This window comes from Mizuhopecten yessoensis, unplaced genomic scaffold, assembly GCF_002113885.1.
Source record: "Mizuhopecten yessoensis strain PY_sf001 unplaced genomic scaffold, ASM211388v2 scaffold5547, whole genome shotgun sequence".
Taxonomy (NCBI): domain Eukaryota; kingdom Metazoa; phylum Mollusca; class Bivalvia; order Pectinida; family Pectinidae; genus Mizuhopecten; species Mizuhopecten yessoensis.
The window spans coordinates 1,109,667-1,124,149 of record NW_018406103.1 but is presented as its reverse complement, the minus strand read 5'-3'; the positions used below and the strand labels follow the sequence as shown (position 1 = coordinate 1,124,149).

General features: G+C 35.1%; 1 long non-coding RNA gene across 1 annotated transcript; it reads left to right on the top strand.

The window, feature by feature from the left end:
- Positions 1-652: 652 nt before the first annotated feature.
- On the top strand, positions 653-3,357 carry LOC110450934. The gene is made up of 4 exons (XR_002463022.1): positions 653-739; positions 1,636-1,770; positions 2,621-2,729; positions 3,253-3,357. It is a non-coding gene; the product is annotated as an uncharacterized LOC110450934 (long non-coding RNA).
- Positions 3,358-14,483: the final 11,126 nt, after the last annotated feature.

Sequence of the window (14,483 nt, the reverse complement as noted above, 5' to 3'; positions counted from 1 at the left end):
AAGTAGTATTTATTCTTAAACCCTGTCTTAAATTAAAAATCACCTACTCGGTATCAGAAACACTCACGTTTTAGCATATGTCATTCTGGTGGATTTTTCCCAATATGTATACATGTGCTGAGTACAAAAAAAAACTGCATGAAAAGCTACACACAGATTTGTAAATAGCAAAAACTGTAGTCTCAAACCAAATTCATTTTTTTCTTTTTTTCTTTAAAAATCATGAAACCCACATAGTCCACTACATCATGTTTATGCCAATTTTAGTGCTGATCTTTTTATTTTTATTTTGAGTTTCGTGGTTTAAGATTGAAATTCTTCCAATAATGCAGTATTTCAACAGGCTGCAGTATAATATATGAGTTTTAACAAATAGTTGTTTGTTTCGACAATAAAATATGTTTAAATCAACAAATAGTTGCTGTACTAAAATTCACAGTTTATCTATTGCTGTGACAATAGGGAAGGTTTGTGTCACGACATAGAATGTGAATTGTCTAAAGTGTTGGTCAAACGGTTACGTCACACGGTCCGAAATCGTGCACTGTGTCAGCTGGGACCCTTAAAGCGGTCGCAAAGATCGTGTTATTTGGATCATACCTGAAACTGACCACACTATATAAATGCCCAGGTTATTCTGACCATCACCAGAGTTTAATCCGCTGTTGACCAACACTTTTAACCACAACATTCATCATGAGGACTTTCGTTGCTCTCGCCATTCTGGCCATTGTCGCTGGTAAGTTTTTATCTATATATTTTTTCTTTCAAAATTAAAGTTTCATTTATTTTTCAAAGTTAAATTTTCAAAACATTGTTTTATTAATATTAACTTTTATTTGAGAAAAGTTTGCATTATATTTTTTTTTTGTCCAAGAAAATGAAATAAGTTTGATATCAAAATTACAACAGTTGATAGTTTTATTTGTCACCTTGCATATTGATTTATAATTTCTTTAGAACGGAGGTTTATATGTTCATGTTTTATGTAAATGAGTATTAAGAAAATGTAGTTAAGTCTAAAAGACTTCATTTTATAATTGTATCATAGAATACAATTAATGGACATAAATTCTCAAATTTCACATTTTATGAAATTTATTCAATGAAAATTTCCAAATTACAGCATTTGAGATGTTTCTGTATTTGCCATAAACAGTTGTCTTGATATAAAACTGTTTCACATATATAATACATCGCACGATCAAACACTTGCAGAGTGACAAATCGTTTATATTTAGGCCGATATCACCTGTCTGAAAGTTATATTTCCTTCTGTAGTCGTGATATGGAAACCAGACAAGTTATATCAATCCCCATACTAGGCCTTAACTATGAATATCTAATTACATAAATGACCGTGAAATGAAGAATGTTGACCTATCAAGACTTATTTTCAAGAACGTTTTTTCATTAATTGATTCGGTAAATTGATAATAAATAACCATCATGGGTAATATCAATTATATAACAATGAATAACTTTTGAGTGCATAACGCGATTAAGAATGAAAATTATAGTGTTATATAATTCATATTTAACAGTGAGAAGATCAATAACGATGTAGTATACAATAGCGAAAATTATTAGATTATTTTTGTAGATACTAGTGGAATCGTCTATCTTCCGTTACAGTCTGTGTACACTCAGAGGAGTGCCGTAGTAATGCCGACTGTCAAAATGGTCTAACCACTTGTTCAGCTGGCCATTCCCTCACCTGCCATAACCGTGCATGTTATTGCGAGTCCCAGACCTCTAGCACAGGAAGTGGTAAGAACTACAAATAAGTAAATCAAACTGCTAACAAAATCACCAACAAGGCAAATGTAGTTGATCATCTCATATATTGTCAACCCTTGCTGTCATCTTTACGCGATTACTTTTATAATTTGTCTGACAGCAATATGACGTCGTGTCAGTAATAATATAAGAAGAGGTAATGATGTTATTAAAGTTCCAGGTGTAACGACACTGAAATCTTTCCCGTATAGTTCCTGATTGAATAGTTTCATAAACATGCCTTCTTTACAAACAATATGGCGTTATACAATCAATAATATAAGGGGAGATAATGACGTTATCAACATTTTAGGTGTAGCGACACTAAATTATTTCCCGTATACTTCCTGTTTCAAAAGTGTAGTTGGCCTAGACTACATTTAATGCTTCCGGTGAGTGGTACACAAATGAAGTGCATTTCTCAACTTTAGGCTCTTTTTTTAAATAAGTTTTTTTTATTTATTTCATGTAAAGGAGATGAAACTACGTGTCAAACCAAAATGAAGCGTGATCCTCTCCTCTTTAATTAATGTGGTTGGTTAATATGTGTGAAATTTATTTTGGCAGAAAAAAAGGTATATTGTTGTGTCCCTAAGCATGAATTTCAGGGTCATATCATAGTAGACCGGTGTTATGCTGATATAATCAAAATCATCTTTAAAAAGTACCGGTCGTGAATAGTCTTGGATAGATAAAGAAACCTTATAGCGGTCAGGTTTCGAGCAAATTTATATAACACGTTTTGAAGGGTTTCTCTTTGGTAAGAACATATAGGGGAATTAATTGTTGTCTGAGGCCAATTTCACATACGCCATCTTATTGGGTTATTTTCGTCATTTAGGTTGTTCGACCAAGGATGACTGCATGAATTCCGGAGACTGTCACGGCAGAGGACAATTCCACTGTGTTGATAGCAAGTGCAGGTGTTTCCACCACTAGAATCTAATTATGTAAGTATTTTCATATTTTAAATATATCATATTTTGCATATTATTAAATGTAGAATTTTATAATTATATAATTCAAAGGTTTTTCGATCTGAAAATACATCATTCAATTGTATATCATTTTCAGTATATTTCGATTTTTTGCTGACACCTGATGCAATTTTTGGCGTGACACGAAATGCAGTAAAAAGTAATATCGATTTAATGTTGCTAAATATAGCTGATCGAACCAATAACTANCATATTTTACATATTATTAAATGTAGAATTTTATAATTATATAATTCAAAGGTTTTTCGACCTGAAAATACATCATTCAATTGTATATCATTTTCAGTATATTTCGATTTTTTGCTGACACCTGATGGAATTTTTGGCGTGACACGAAATGCAGTAAAAAGTAATATCGATTTAATGTTGCTAAATATAGCTGATCGAACCAATAACTAAATAACACTTTTCCCCCATTTGATTGTTACGTCTTAATACACTGTCAATGATATACTTATTATTCCCTTTTTTTCAGTGTGTTTCCAAGTGAATGGAATTACAGATGTGACAACCTGCTAGTAGAAATGATATGTATTCGTCAATCAAAATTTTTATGTTTTATGCAATAAAAAAGGTTAAACTGTAGAAATATTTTTCTTTTCTTTTCTTCTTTAATTACACTATATCATGCAGCTATTTCGTTCTTCTCAGACTCATAGTTGATGCTGTTGGAAACCAAAAAGGTATTAAGTATTAGATTTTAAAGAATCCCTGTCATATTTCTGTCTGCAATTAATCGGTGACCAATCAGAGTTTTCACCTACTAGAATTCCGGAAAGATCGTAAATAAGACAGTTGCATCAGAAAGGAAAATGTGTTTTCAATTGGATATCTGCACATAAACGGTAAAACCTCGAAAAACTACTGCGGTTGGATGGAACAATTTGAATAGAAATAGTATTCACCTCTAAAACCTTATCCTGCCTAATAAACATATGTTTAACGGCTGTAAACCATCTGAGAATCAATTTGGTTGCTCCGTCATAAAACCTCTGAAAATGCTCAAGCCCGGTTTCCTATTACGGTAATAATTTCTAATAAATTAAATTTCGTCTATGATTCAGAGGCTTGTTTCAGAACCCCTGTCCCATTGCTCTTTGTTTTTTCTGATCCACAGTTATCCCCCTTTAACTTCCGATTGGATATAACTATATCACCGTTTTGCCAAGGTAATTCCGTTGACCAGGTACCTCAATCGTCTATAGTGATAGTATACCAATATGAAGTGACACATTGTTAGCACCACTGAAATGTTTCTACGCAGAACCCTGTTGTCAATTACATTCTATTTTGTCCATCTTTATTAGTTCTCATAAAAGTGCCACGAGGTTTCCTTTTTAGAAATGTTTGATCAAAAGTATAGTAATTCCAGAAAAACAGCTTCCAATACCTAGGATACTCGGTATCAGAAACACTCACGTTTTAGTATCTGTCATTCTGGTGGATTTTTCCCCAATATGAATACATGTGCTGAGTACAAAAATAGACTGCATGAAAAGCTAGACACAGATTTGTAAATAGCAAAAACTGTCGTCTCAAACCAAATTCATTTTTTTCTTTTTTTCTTTAAAAACAAATTAAACCTACATAGTCCACTAAATTATGTCAATTTTAGCGCAGATCTATTTATTTTTATTTCCATATATATATATAAAGCAAAAACACGAAGACTAGTATAATCGGCTAGCACTTTCGCCCATCTTGGGGCTCTTCAGATGAATATATTTATAAACTTTATTTTAAATACATTGTTTTTAGAAGAAAATAATGTTTTTGAGTGTTTTCCGAAGATTTGGTACTTGTAAAAAACATAGTTACCACATAAAAAACCCACAAAAAATGCAACCAACACCCATGATTTTTCACCCAAAATTTGACGCCCGCATTTTTTTTTTTTTTTAAAACCTGTCCTAAAGTAAATATCACCTACTCGGTAGCAGTAATACTCACGTTTTAGCAAAGGTCATTCATTCCGGTGAATTTTTCACAATATTTATACATGTGCTGAGTGCAAAAATAGACTACATGAAAAGCTAGTTTTTGTTGTGTAGACACAGATTTGTAAATAGCCAAAACTGTAGTCTCAAACCAAATTCATTTCTTTTTTAAATCATGAAGCTCACATAGTCCACTTCATCATGTATATGCCAATTTTAATGCTGATTTTTTTTAAATATTTATGATACCTGTTACATAACAGTTGTTTATTCATTGTACACAAATATCAACCATGGCCACCGTACGCTGCTATGCACTGCTACCCTAATTACATTTGTTGGCTGTATTTTGAGCATCCACGGCGATGGCATCTGTCTCGTGGGATCTAACGTCTTACCTTACGAAGATTATTTTATACAGTATTGAACAAATGGCCAACATGCTGGATAATATTTTTGATAAATTGAATACGTAATTTTCGTTTTATACTGGGTGGAAGTAATGTTTCATTTGGAGGAGAGTTGTCAAGGTTTAGAATTAACATGTACAATGACAAAAGACACATGATCGTGATGACTTGGAAACAACTACTGACATACTTACCTTTACAGTGATAGTCTGAATGAAAGACAGAACATGATATTAGGGGGGGGGGGGGATATAAAGTAACTGGTGGAGTTTCGTGGTTTAAGATTTGAACTCCTTTCAATAATGCAGTATTTCAACAGGCTGCAGTATAATATATGAGTTTTAACAAATAGTTGTTTGTTTCGACAATAACATATGTTTAAATCAACAAATAGTTGCTGTACTGAAGTTCACAGTTTGTCTATTCCTATGACAATAGGGAATGTTTGTGTCACGACATAGAATGTGAATTGTCCAAAGTGTTGGTCAAACGGTTACGTCACACGTTCCGAAATCGTGGATTGTGTCAGCTGGGACCCTCAAATCGGTCGCAAAGATCGTGCTTAGTATTCAGGTATTTCGCTAACGAGATTGACATGTTATAAGTCCAGTGAGCTATTGTTTTGACGACATCAGCCTTAATGCCTTATTTTCGACTTCGTTAACCCGGCTATGTATTTTTTGTTTAGCCAATGTACAGGTTCAATATATACAAATTACATATATAAGTTCCGATTATTAATTTGGTCTTTGAATATGACTTTGAGGTTGACATTTTAGGTGACTATAGCATCTTTTAAGGGGCTCGTTGAACCTTAACACATCAATGCTCTAATCTTTTAAAATTTGATAATGCTTTAAAACTTGTGTGCGTTTAAATAAATATATTAACAGTAGTTGGCTTCGAATGAAAACATGATTTTTTTATCATCATTCATCATGAAAAAGTAATATGAAAAGGCACTGCCTATAAGCGAGCGCACATAGTTCAGTAAACTTTGTGATGATAGTGTAGGTCTCAGGGGGCCTGCAGCGCCCCAGCTGAGAACTTTAGGATAACAAAACAAACCCTATCAGATATTCCATGTAGGCCTTTTTGTTGTTTTATTACTTATTGACTATTATTTTAACACCCTTGTCAATATATTGCCAGGTCCCTTTAGGGCAAAATTTTCTCAAGATAAAATTAAAGAAACATGATCTACTGTGCATAGAAAATATTTATTAACAAGGCAAAGTATTGCAAGGCATTCCATATCGACCCATGGCCACCGGTAAGAATTTCTATACACAAACAGTACACTGATGTCGGGAAACATATAGATTACAGTGAGGTCATAGTGACCTACACTTCACTCCGCCATCCCAAGATTTCCTTGTTCATCAAATCTGGTTACTCAAGCTGAAATAGCATATGCCCCGTACAAATATTTTCAAACGTAAATGTCAAAGGTCAAGTCATACATCACAGTGACCTAAATCTTGCACTCTTCACTCTGCCATCCAAAGATGTCCTTGTACACTAAATCTGGTTACTCCAGATGAAATAGTAAAGAAGATATGCCCAAGTCCAATCTTTTACTAAAGTTGAGGTCAAATGTCAAATCATAAAGGACATAGTGAGGTCAGTGAGGTCAGTTCATGAAAATCTACATGTTTGCCTTAATTGCCAGGCCCCATGCCCCAGGCTAGTAAAAAATGTCAATGTTTACTTTGAAACATAAGTTGGGCTTGTGTTTGTTTTTTTCGAAACAACCTTCAAACTATAGTTCACTCATTATTACGTTGTATATCTCAGCGATGTATGACCCCTTGAAGGGGCTAGCATGAGTGTATTCCTGGGTGGAAACAGACCTGCGGAAAACTTTGGTAGTTGTCTATGGATTGCCATTAGGTGTTTTTCATTATAGGACACTGATTTGAACCATTTCAATGTTATAATGTCACCATGCTGGAGTGACAGGATCCTAGGAGCAATCACACTTAGCGCGAGTCCATAATCTTTTCATAACCTGAAAAGAGCATGGTTATTTCTAAGTACACACAGACAAACAATAAAGAACTGATGATGTTACAACATCTCTCATTTACAAGCTTTACCTGGTCTGTAGGTGACATGCAAAGGCAATAAAATTAGCTCAAAGATGATTCTAAATCAGTAGTAAGTAGGTATAAAAGTTGATTCTAAATCAATGTTAAGTAATTATATATAATTATGGCTCCCATTTTGTAACTCTAAACCAGCATTCAATTTCTCAATATTCCAATATTGGAGAAGCAATGGCTGCAATGTCCATTCCTTTTGAATAACCAAATGATAAATTAATTTAATCATTTACATTATAATGTAAGAAAGCATTATATCATGAACATATTTTGAACCTAAAGTATGATACCACTGTACCAGTATCGTAAGAAGCCAGATGCTGCAATAGATATAAAAAGGACCATTGCAATTACAACTCAGAAATGATAAATATACAACGGTGATCTCACCAAGTTATAAATGCAATTATGATATGTGTTGTAGTGATGTAAAAATCAATCAAAAACAGAACAAAAGTTCATTTCATCCAAAAAAGGCTCTTTGAATTCCTTGAGAGAAATTTATGTTAGGAGTGACCGGCATATATTATTGATATATTATACGGTATATATTGCTAACAATTTTCAGAAAAAAATGGTTTAGTGGAGAAATGAACGACACGGGGGAAATGAAATAGCAATTTCAGATAAAGCGACTAAGGACCTTTCCATCCATGAAGAGTGCTTGATTCTAGCATATCTGGATCTGAAGAAGAAGATTGTTGAAATTTCAGCCAATTTGCTCTCTTTGGCCCCTCCCTACAGGCCCTAGGGAAGGGCCAGGTTCTTAATTTTCATAGCATCAAAATTCAGTCACATGATAGTCATTCCAACCAAATTTGATTTTGTACCCAAAAGTGTTATTTCCCCATATAAACTACAGTAAGGCCAAAAACAAGATTTACATATGTTTCGGATAACCTGATCATGACCTACCTTAAACTGTTCCCGTGGACCTTAGGGAACATTTTATCACCTACTTTGTATCCATGAAGATCATTTTAATAGTCCGGCAAGGATCACATGCACTGTTATGGTCATGGGATCCTGACCACATTCTTGACAGAATAATGACTATTACAAGAGGCCCAAGGGCCTTAGCGGTGACCTGAGTTATAGCATAGGTACTGGTAGTTTCATTTTATTGTTTAGATGTGATGTGGAAATCAGCATGTAAACTAAGTGAAAAACAATACTTGTCATGTCATCAAAGGATAAGAATTTGAAAATATTGGTAAATGTTCCCTTTGGGGCCCCACCCTATCCCCTAGATAATTCTCACCAAGTAAAATATAATTTCCTACAGAAACTTGTCAAAATATACCCAAAAGTGTTATTTCCCTTTATAAACTATAGTAAACTTTATTATTTATAATTCTCACCAAGTAAAAATAATTTCCTACAGAAAGTTGTCAAAATATACCCAAAAGTGTTATTTCCCTTTATAAACTATAGTAATCTTTACCCCCTCCCCAAGGGAGAACAGATAGCTCGGGGGTCCTGAAATTTACAATTTAAATACATGCAGAGAATATCACCGTAGTACCTCTGAGTCTGGAGAAGAAGATTTTTTAAATACTGGTTAATTTTCCCTTTGGGGCCCCGCCCTGACCCCAGAGGTTGGGGTAGGAATCTCAATATTGCAATTTTAAACCATCTTCCTCCAAGGATAATTCTCACCGAGTAAAAATAATTTCCTACAGAAAGTTTTCAAAATATACCCAAAAGTGTTACTTCCCTATATAAACTATAGTAAACATTACCCCCTCCCCAAGGGAGAACGGATAGCTCGGGGTGCTTAAATTTACAGTTTAAATAAAGCCCCTGATGATCTTTCTTTTTATGCACTGAAATGGAGTGCAGTACCTCTGAGTCTGGAGAAGGAGATGTTTGTCCTTAAAATGCGTAGAAATTCATTTTTCTTACATTTGTTATTACCCTGTAAGTATATATTGATCCATGAAAACTTAAAAAAGAAAAATTGCTTGCTTACTGACCAACCCTATTTTCCCCTGGAATGTTGCCTGAAAAACATTTTTGTTTTGTTTTATCCTAAACATTAACCCTTTCTCACAGAGGCATGAATGATCCAGAAGTAGCAAAATATTCATAAGTTTGAAATAAGCCAACAGGACATTTCCATCTATGAAGAGTATTTGATTTTAGCATCTCTGTGCCTAAATAAGAAGACTGTTGAAATCTAGTCAATTTGACCTCTTTCGGGCTCGAACCCCTGGCAGATTAGATCCACATGTAATTCAGAAATTTGGCTTGCATTTGACCATGGAACTTTCCTTCAAAAATAACCTGAAGTAGTTTAAAGGTTACTATGACGAACAAAAGGCATTCACAAGAGGTCAACACCAAGACTTTGATAACTTAAATAAAACAAAATCCATTTTCTAGCTTTAGTTCACAAATCAATGAAATTATAAATGTAATTACTCACTGCCTACCAAGATGTTCGAATGTCCTGTTGTTGTATAAATGCAGTAAAGAACAAATTAGCAAGGTTACATATCTTTATATAAGAGACCAATGGGCCTTAACGGTCACCTGAGTTATGTAAAAACTGATGTTATCGATGTTGCCAAATGAAAAAGAAATCGTTTTTGTAACAAAGATAACTTGAACTTCATGTAATGCAAAAGTAGTGTGAAAGATCTGGTTAGTATATGTACTATGTTCAAAGTGGTTCTGTCAGTCAGCTGAATTTGAGTAAAGCACCTTAAGACCCTTCCATCTATGAAGAGTATTGGATTCTACCATTTCTTGGTCTTGAGATATTTTTTTTTAAATTTCAGTCCATTCAACCCTTTTTGGCCCCACCCATCAGCCCCTGAGGACAGTCAGGGCTGATTTGTGCATATCATCAAACTGGTATCATATACTGATAATGCTAACCAGGTTTGAATGAATTCCAATGGAAATTAAACAAATGTTGGTCCAAAATGTGATTTCCCTATATAAACTATAGTAAAGTTTACCCCATCCCCAGGGGAAATCGTGAGACCCCAGGGTCATGAAATTCACAATTTTGGTAAAACACCTTAAGACCCTTCCATCTATGAAGAGTATTTGATTCTACCATATTTGGGTCTTGAGAAGAAGATTTTTGAAATGTCAGTCCATTCAACCCTTTTTGGCCCCAACCATCAGCCCCTGGGGGTCAGTCAGGGCTGATTTGTGCATATCATCAAACTGCTATCATATACTGATAATGCTAACCAAGTTTTAATGAATTCCAATGGAAATTAAACAAATGTTGGTCCAAAATGTGATTTCCCTATATAAACTATAGTAAAGTTTATCCCCTCCCCAGGGGAAAACGAGAGACCACAGGGTCATGAAATTCATAATTTTGGTAAAACACCTTAAGACCCTTCCATCTATGAAGAGTATTTGATTCTACCCAAGAATGAATATCTTTTCAAAAAGTGATTTCCCCAAATTTGGGACTTGTGAAAACCATTCTTTTGATACATGTAATATTACAGGGGTTATTCATTGAAAAAAAATATCACTCATGGCCACCGTACGCTACTGTACACTGCTACCTATGATTTCTCAGAAGAAACCTAAAAATTAGCTCAACGACATTTAAAAAACAGGCTTACAAATCTTTGGTAAGACCCTCTTTAGAATATGCTTGCTCTGTTTGTGATCCGTACACAAAAAATAATATCAACAAAATAGAAATGGTCCAGAGGAGAGGAGTCCGATATGTGTCAAATCGCTTTCGGAATACCTTTAGTGTAATAGATATGAATGGTACTCTTGGCTGGCGCAGCCTGTCAGATTGTAGGAAAGATGATGTTCCATAAACTTCATCAGGGCACGGTGGCCATATCCTACAGGACTGACAGGATGCACCGAGCCGGAAGAATTCCTAGAAATTCCCACCAGGTCCAATACCAACAGCAATACTGAAAACACTTACTAGACAAAAATCATGTTTTCCTCGCACCATACTAGACTGGAACAAACTACCATCGGACATCGTTAATGCACCCACTTTCAACTCTTTCAAAACATCTCTTTCCAGACCCACCCATAAAATTAAAGATGCAGAGTAATTAGTTACTTCAATAGACTTTACATAATAATTTACCACTTCTCTTATTTTCCCCCTTTTCCGAACAAGCTTTGCATGTGGGGGCTGCCCAATCACTGGCTTGTTCGGACATCTCTCTCGGACTCTCCTCAAACTAAATTTTCCTTCTCTTAACTTTAACTAAGTGAATAATTATTAATTGTTATGTAATATATATAGCGATTTATAGTCATTTGTGCTGCATTAACCCAACTTCGTGACAAAATCTTCAATTAGTTGAAGGTGGTCACTATATGGTAGAACTGGTAGAACTAGAACCTATATCAGTATAGTATATGTGTATTTCAGACATCGCACCAGGGTGGGGAGGGGGACGGGGGAGTGTCAGTCATGTTGTGACCAGAGACTTATAAAGCCAGTAGTGTATACGTCTATGTTGTGACACAGACACGAATTCGAACTGACAAAGCAGCTAGGCTACGCATACTTACTTTGAACCCACACATGCGCATACATACATCATGTATCTCAGGCGGCTCATCAGTATTGTCGTTGATAAGCATGCACAGGCCTAGTTTTCGTGAAGCCGACGGTATCTTGTTGAAAGAATGACAAACACATTCAAATTGGTAGACCTTTGAGTCAAACATGAAACTTGTCTGTGATGAGGTCAAAACTGGTAAAATTCACTCCGAACTCTTGTTAATCATATCCTCTCGCGTTCGGGTGAAGTTTTCTGTTCCGGTCTTTTTTAACCAATCAAAATGTGGCAAATTTTGAAGCCCGCGATTTTCAAACCGCAAATATTTTTATTGTGAAACCTGATTCGTCAAAAACGTCGATAACTTTAATGTTTAAACACGTTTTGAGGAAGAAACACTTCAAACCATAACGAATACGTTTGCAAAGTTCACGTAAATAAGATACGATTTGAAACATATTTTTTATTCCTACAGAGATGTTTAAAACGGCGATTGTTTAGCTTCTGATCTATTAATAACCGATCAGAGCGTCACAAATTTTAAAGTCCGTTCTGCACGATGTAAAGAAATAGATCGCATAGTATTGTAGTTTCGTTTTGTGTTACTATATATAGCGTTTTGCTTGAACTATATATATATATATATATATAATCCACGCGTACGATAAAAAAGCGCTCGCTGCGCTCGCTATAAACTTCTATTTCTCAACGTGTTCTTCGGGATGGTAATTTTCGATTGTGAAAATATTCTTGTAACACAACCAATTCGGTAATATATAACAACTAGTTGTACATACGCTTACACCGTAGCCGAATCGTCATCGATTTGATGACAACTCGTACACATTTTACATACGCTTCACTGATCATTTGTCTGATGAACGTGACAGGGTACATACCGTACTAGTCATCAAAACGTCACATAAAAACACTGATTGGTTGTGTTACAAAAATCTTTTCATAAACGTATATTCTATTCTTAAAATATTGACACTTTATCTACAATTTAGAAGTACAATGAACATAAATAAACAAACTGGCCGTACACTAGGATTCACAGTCTACTTAAATCTCTAACATAAGTGTACATCTACTTCCTAAGGAACAATATGTCATACGGTCAATTTCTATATTTTGTATCATTTAATAAACCAAGGTTAGATAAGGCCTGTACGTGAAAAGGCACAAAGACACGAGCGGCTCTCATGACGTCTTCACATTGCAGAAGTTACATGTTAATATCTTGTTACAAAACAGCTAGTTTCTGAAGGAGGTAACAATTAAAGATAGGATCCAAAACTAAAGGATCAGTTACCTACTCGATATAACTTCCTCTTCAACAAACACAATATTTAACTAAGTATGACGTAAAATTATTCAGACAATAGCACAAATGGAAAGAGGTATATAAATAGCATCCTATGGAATACACGCATCATATAGAATCCGTCCAACTTCAAAATCCATGAACTCACATAGCAAGTTATATTTTTTGGTAAAAAAGGTAATGATATAGGTAAAATGTGGAAGGTAAAATATAACATTTAAGTTAACGCTGTTCCTTTCGTATGCTGGCTTCTTACATACCCTCGATTGTGTAAAACAAATGTGTTTGAATATTGTCAGCAGATGTGTGTTCAGTCGCCTATCATTAATCCTTTTGAATTGAATAGTGTTTTTATAACCAAATTTGAAAGGTGTTGTAACCTTTTGAGTGTGTTTAAGATCAAGATACAAAGGGGTAGGTACTGCTGGTGGATTGTTGTAGTATTCGATATTTGCTATAACATTGAGGGCTAAAGTTATCTCTTTTTGAGTAGTGGCAAGGTTCATAATAGGGGTGTCACAATACGCCAGAGTGTATCACGATATATTGCAATACAGAATGAATATATTGCGATACGTATCCCGATATATATATATATTGTCATAGGAAGGATGTGCTCAATTTTATGATAAGTTGTTTTCAGAATACTATCAAACTTAAGATTTTTTGCAAACCAACCATCGATTACAAAATTTGAACTTTTAAAAGCCTGCGTTATGCTTATTAGCATAACTGTTAGAATTTGTAGTAATTTGCAAAGTTAAAACACCAAGCAGATACATACAAATATGCTTTTGAAAAACATTGCATACAGCAATATTATTATCTCTGTATTGTGGTACGTTACGATATACCCGTGTATTGCGATATACATGTTTTCCGATATATTGTGACAGCCCTTGTTCATAACAAACCGAATATACTCATCAGTAATGTTAAACCAACCAGTGCCACTATCTTGTTTTTAGCTCATCTGACCCGAAGGGCCAAGTGAGCTTATGGCATGGTGCGTCGTCCTTCGTCCGTCCGTCGTCCGTCCGGTGTCAACTTTTTACTTGAAACAACTTCTTCTCAGTAACCAAAAGGCCTAGGGTGATGATATTTGGCCAGAAGCATGCTTGGATGAAGGCACGTGTGATAATCTAACTTTCCCCTGCCAACAATACTCATATGGCAATGACGGTAACCCTTGTCTGGTTTAGGGAGTACACACTCGCGTTCTTATCTCTATGACATCCATGACGGACCTGGTCGCCACTAGATGGATAGCCCTGTAATAGTATCTTCAATTCACCCCCACCCCCCACCCCACACACACACTCCTCACCCCCACCCCTGTCAGGCACTGCACGGTGTTAGTCAAATCCTAGGGTTTGACCTCAACTGTACTGATACCCATGTTGTTGTTGGTTT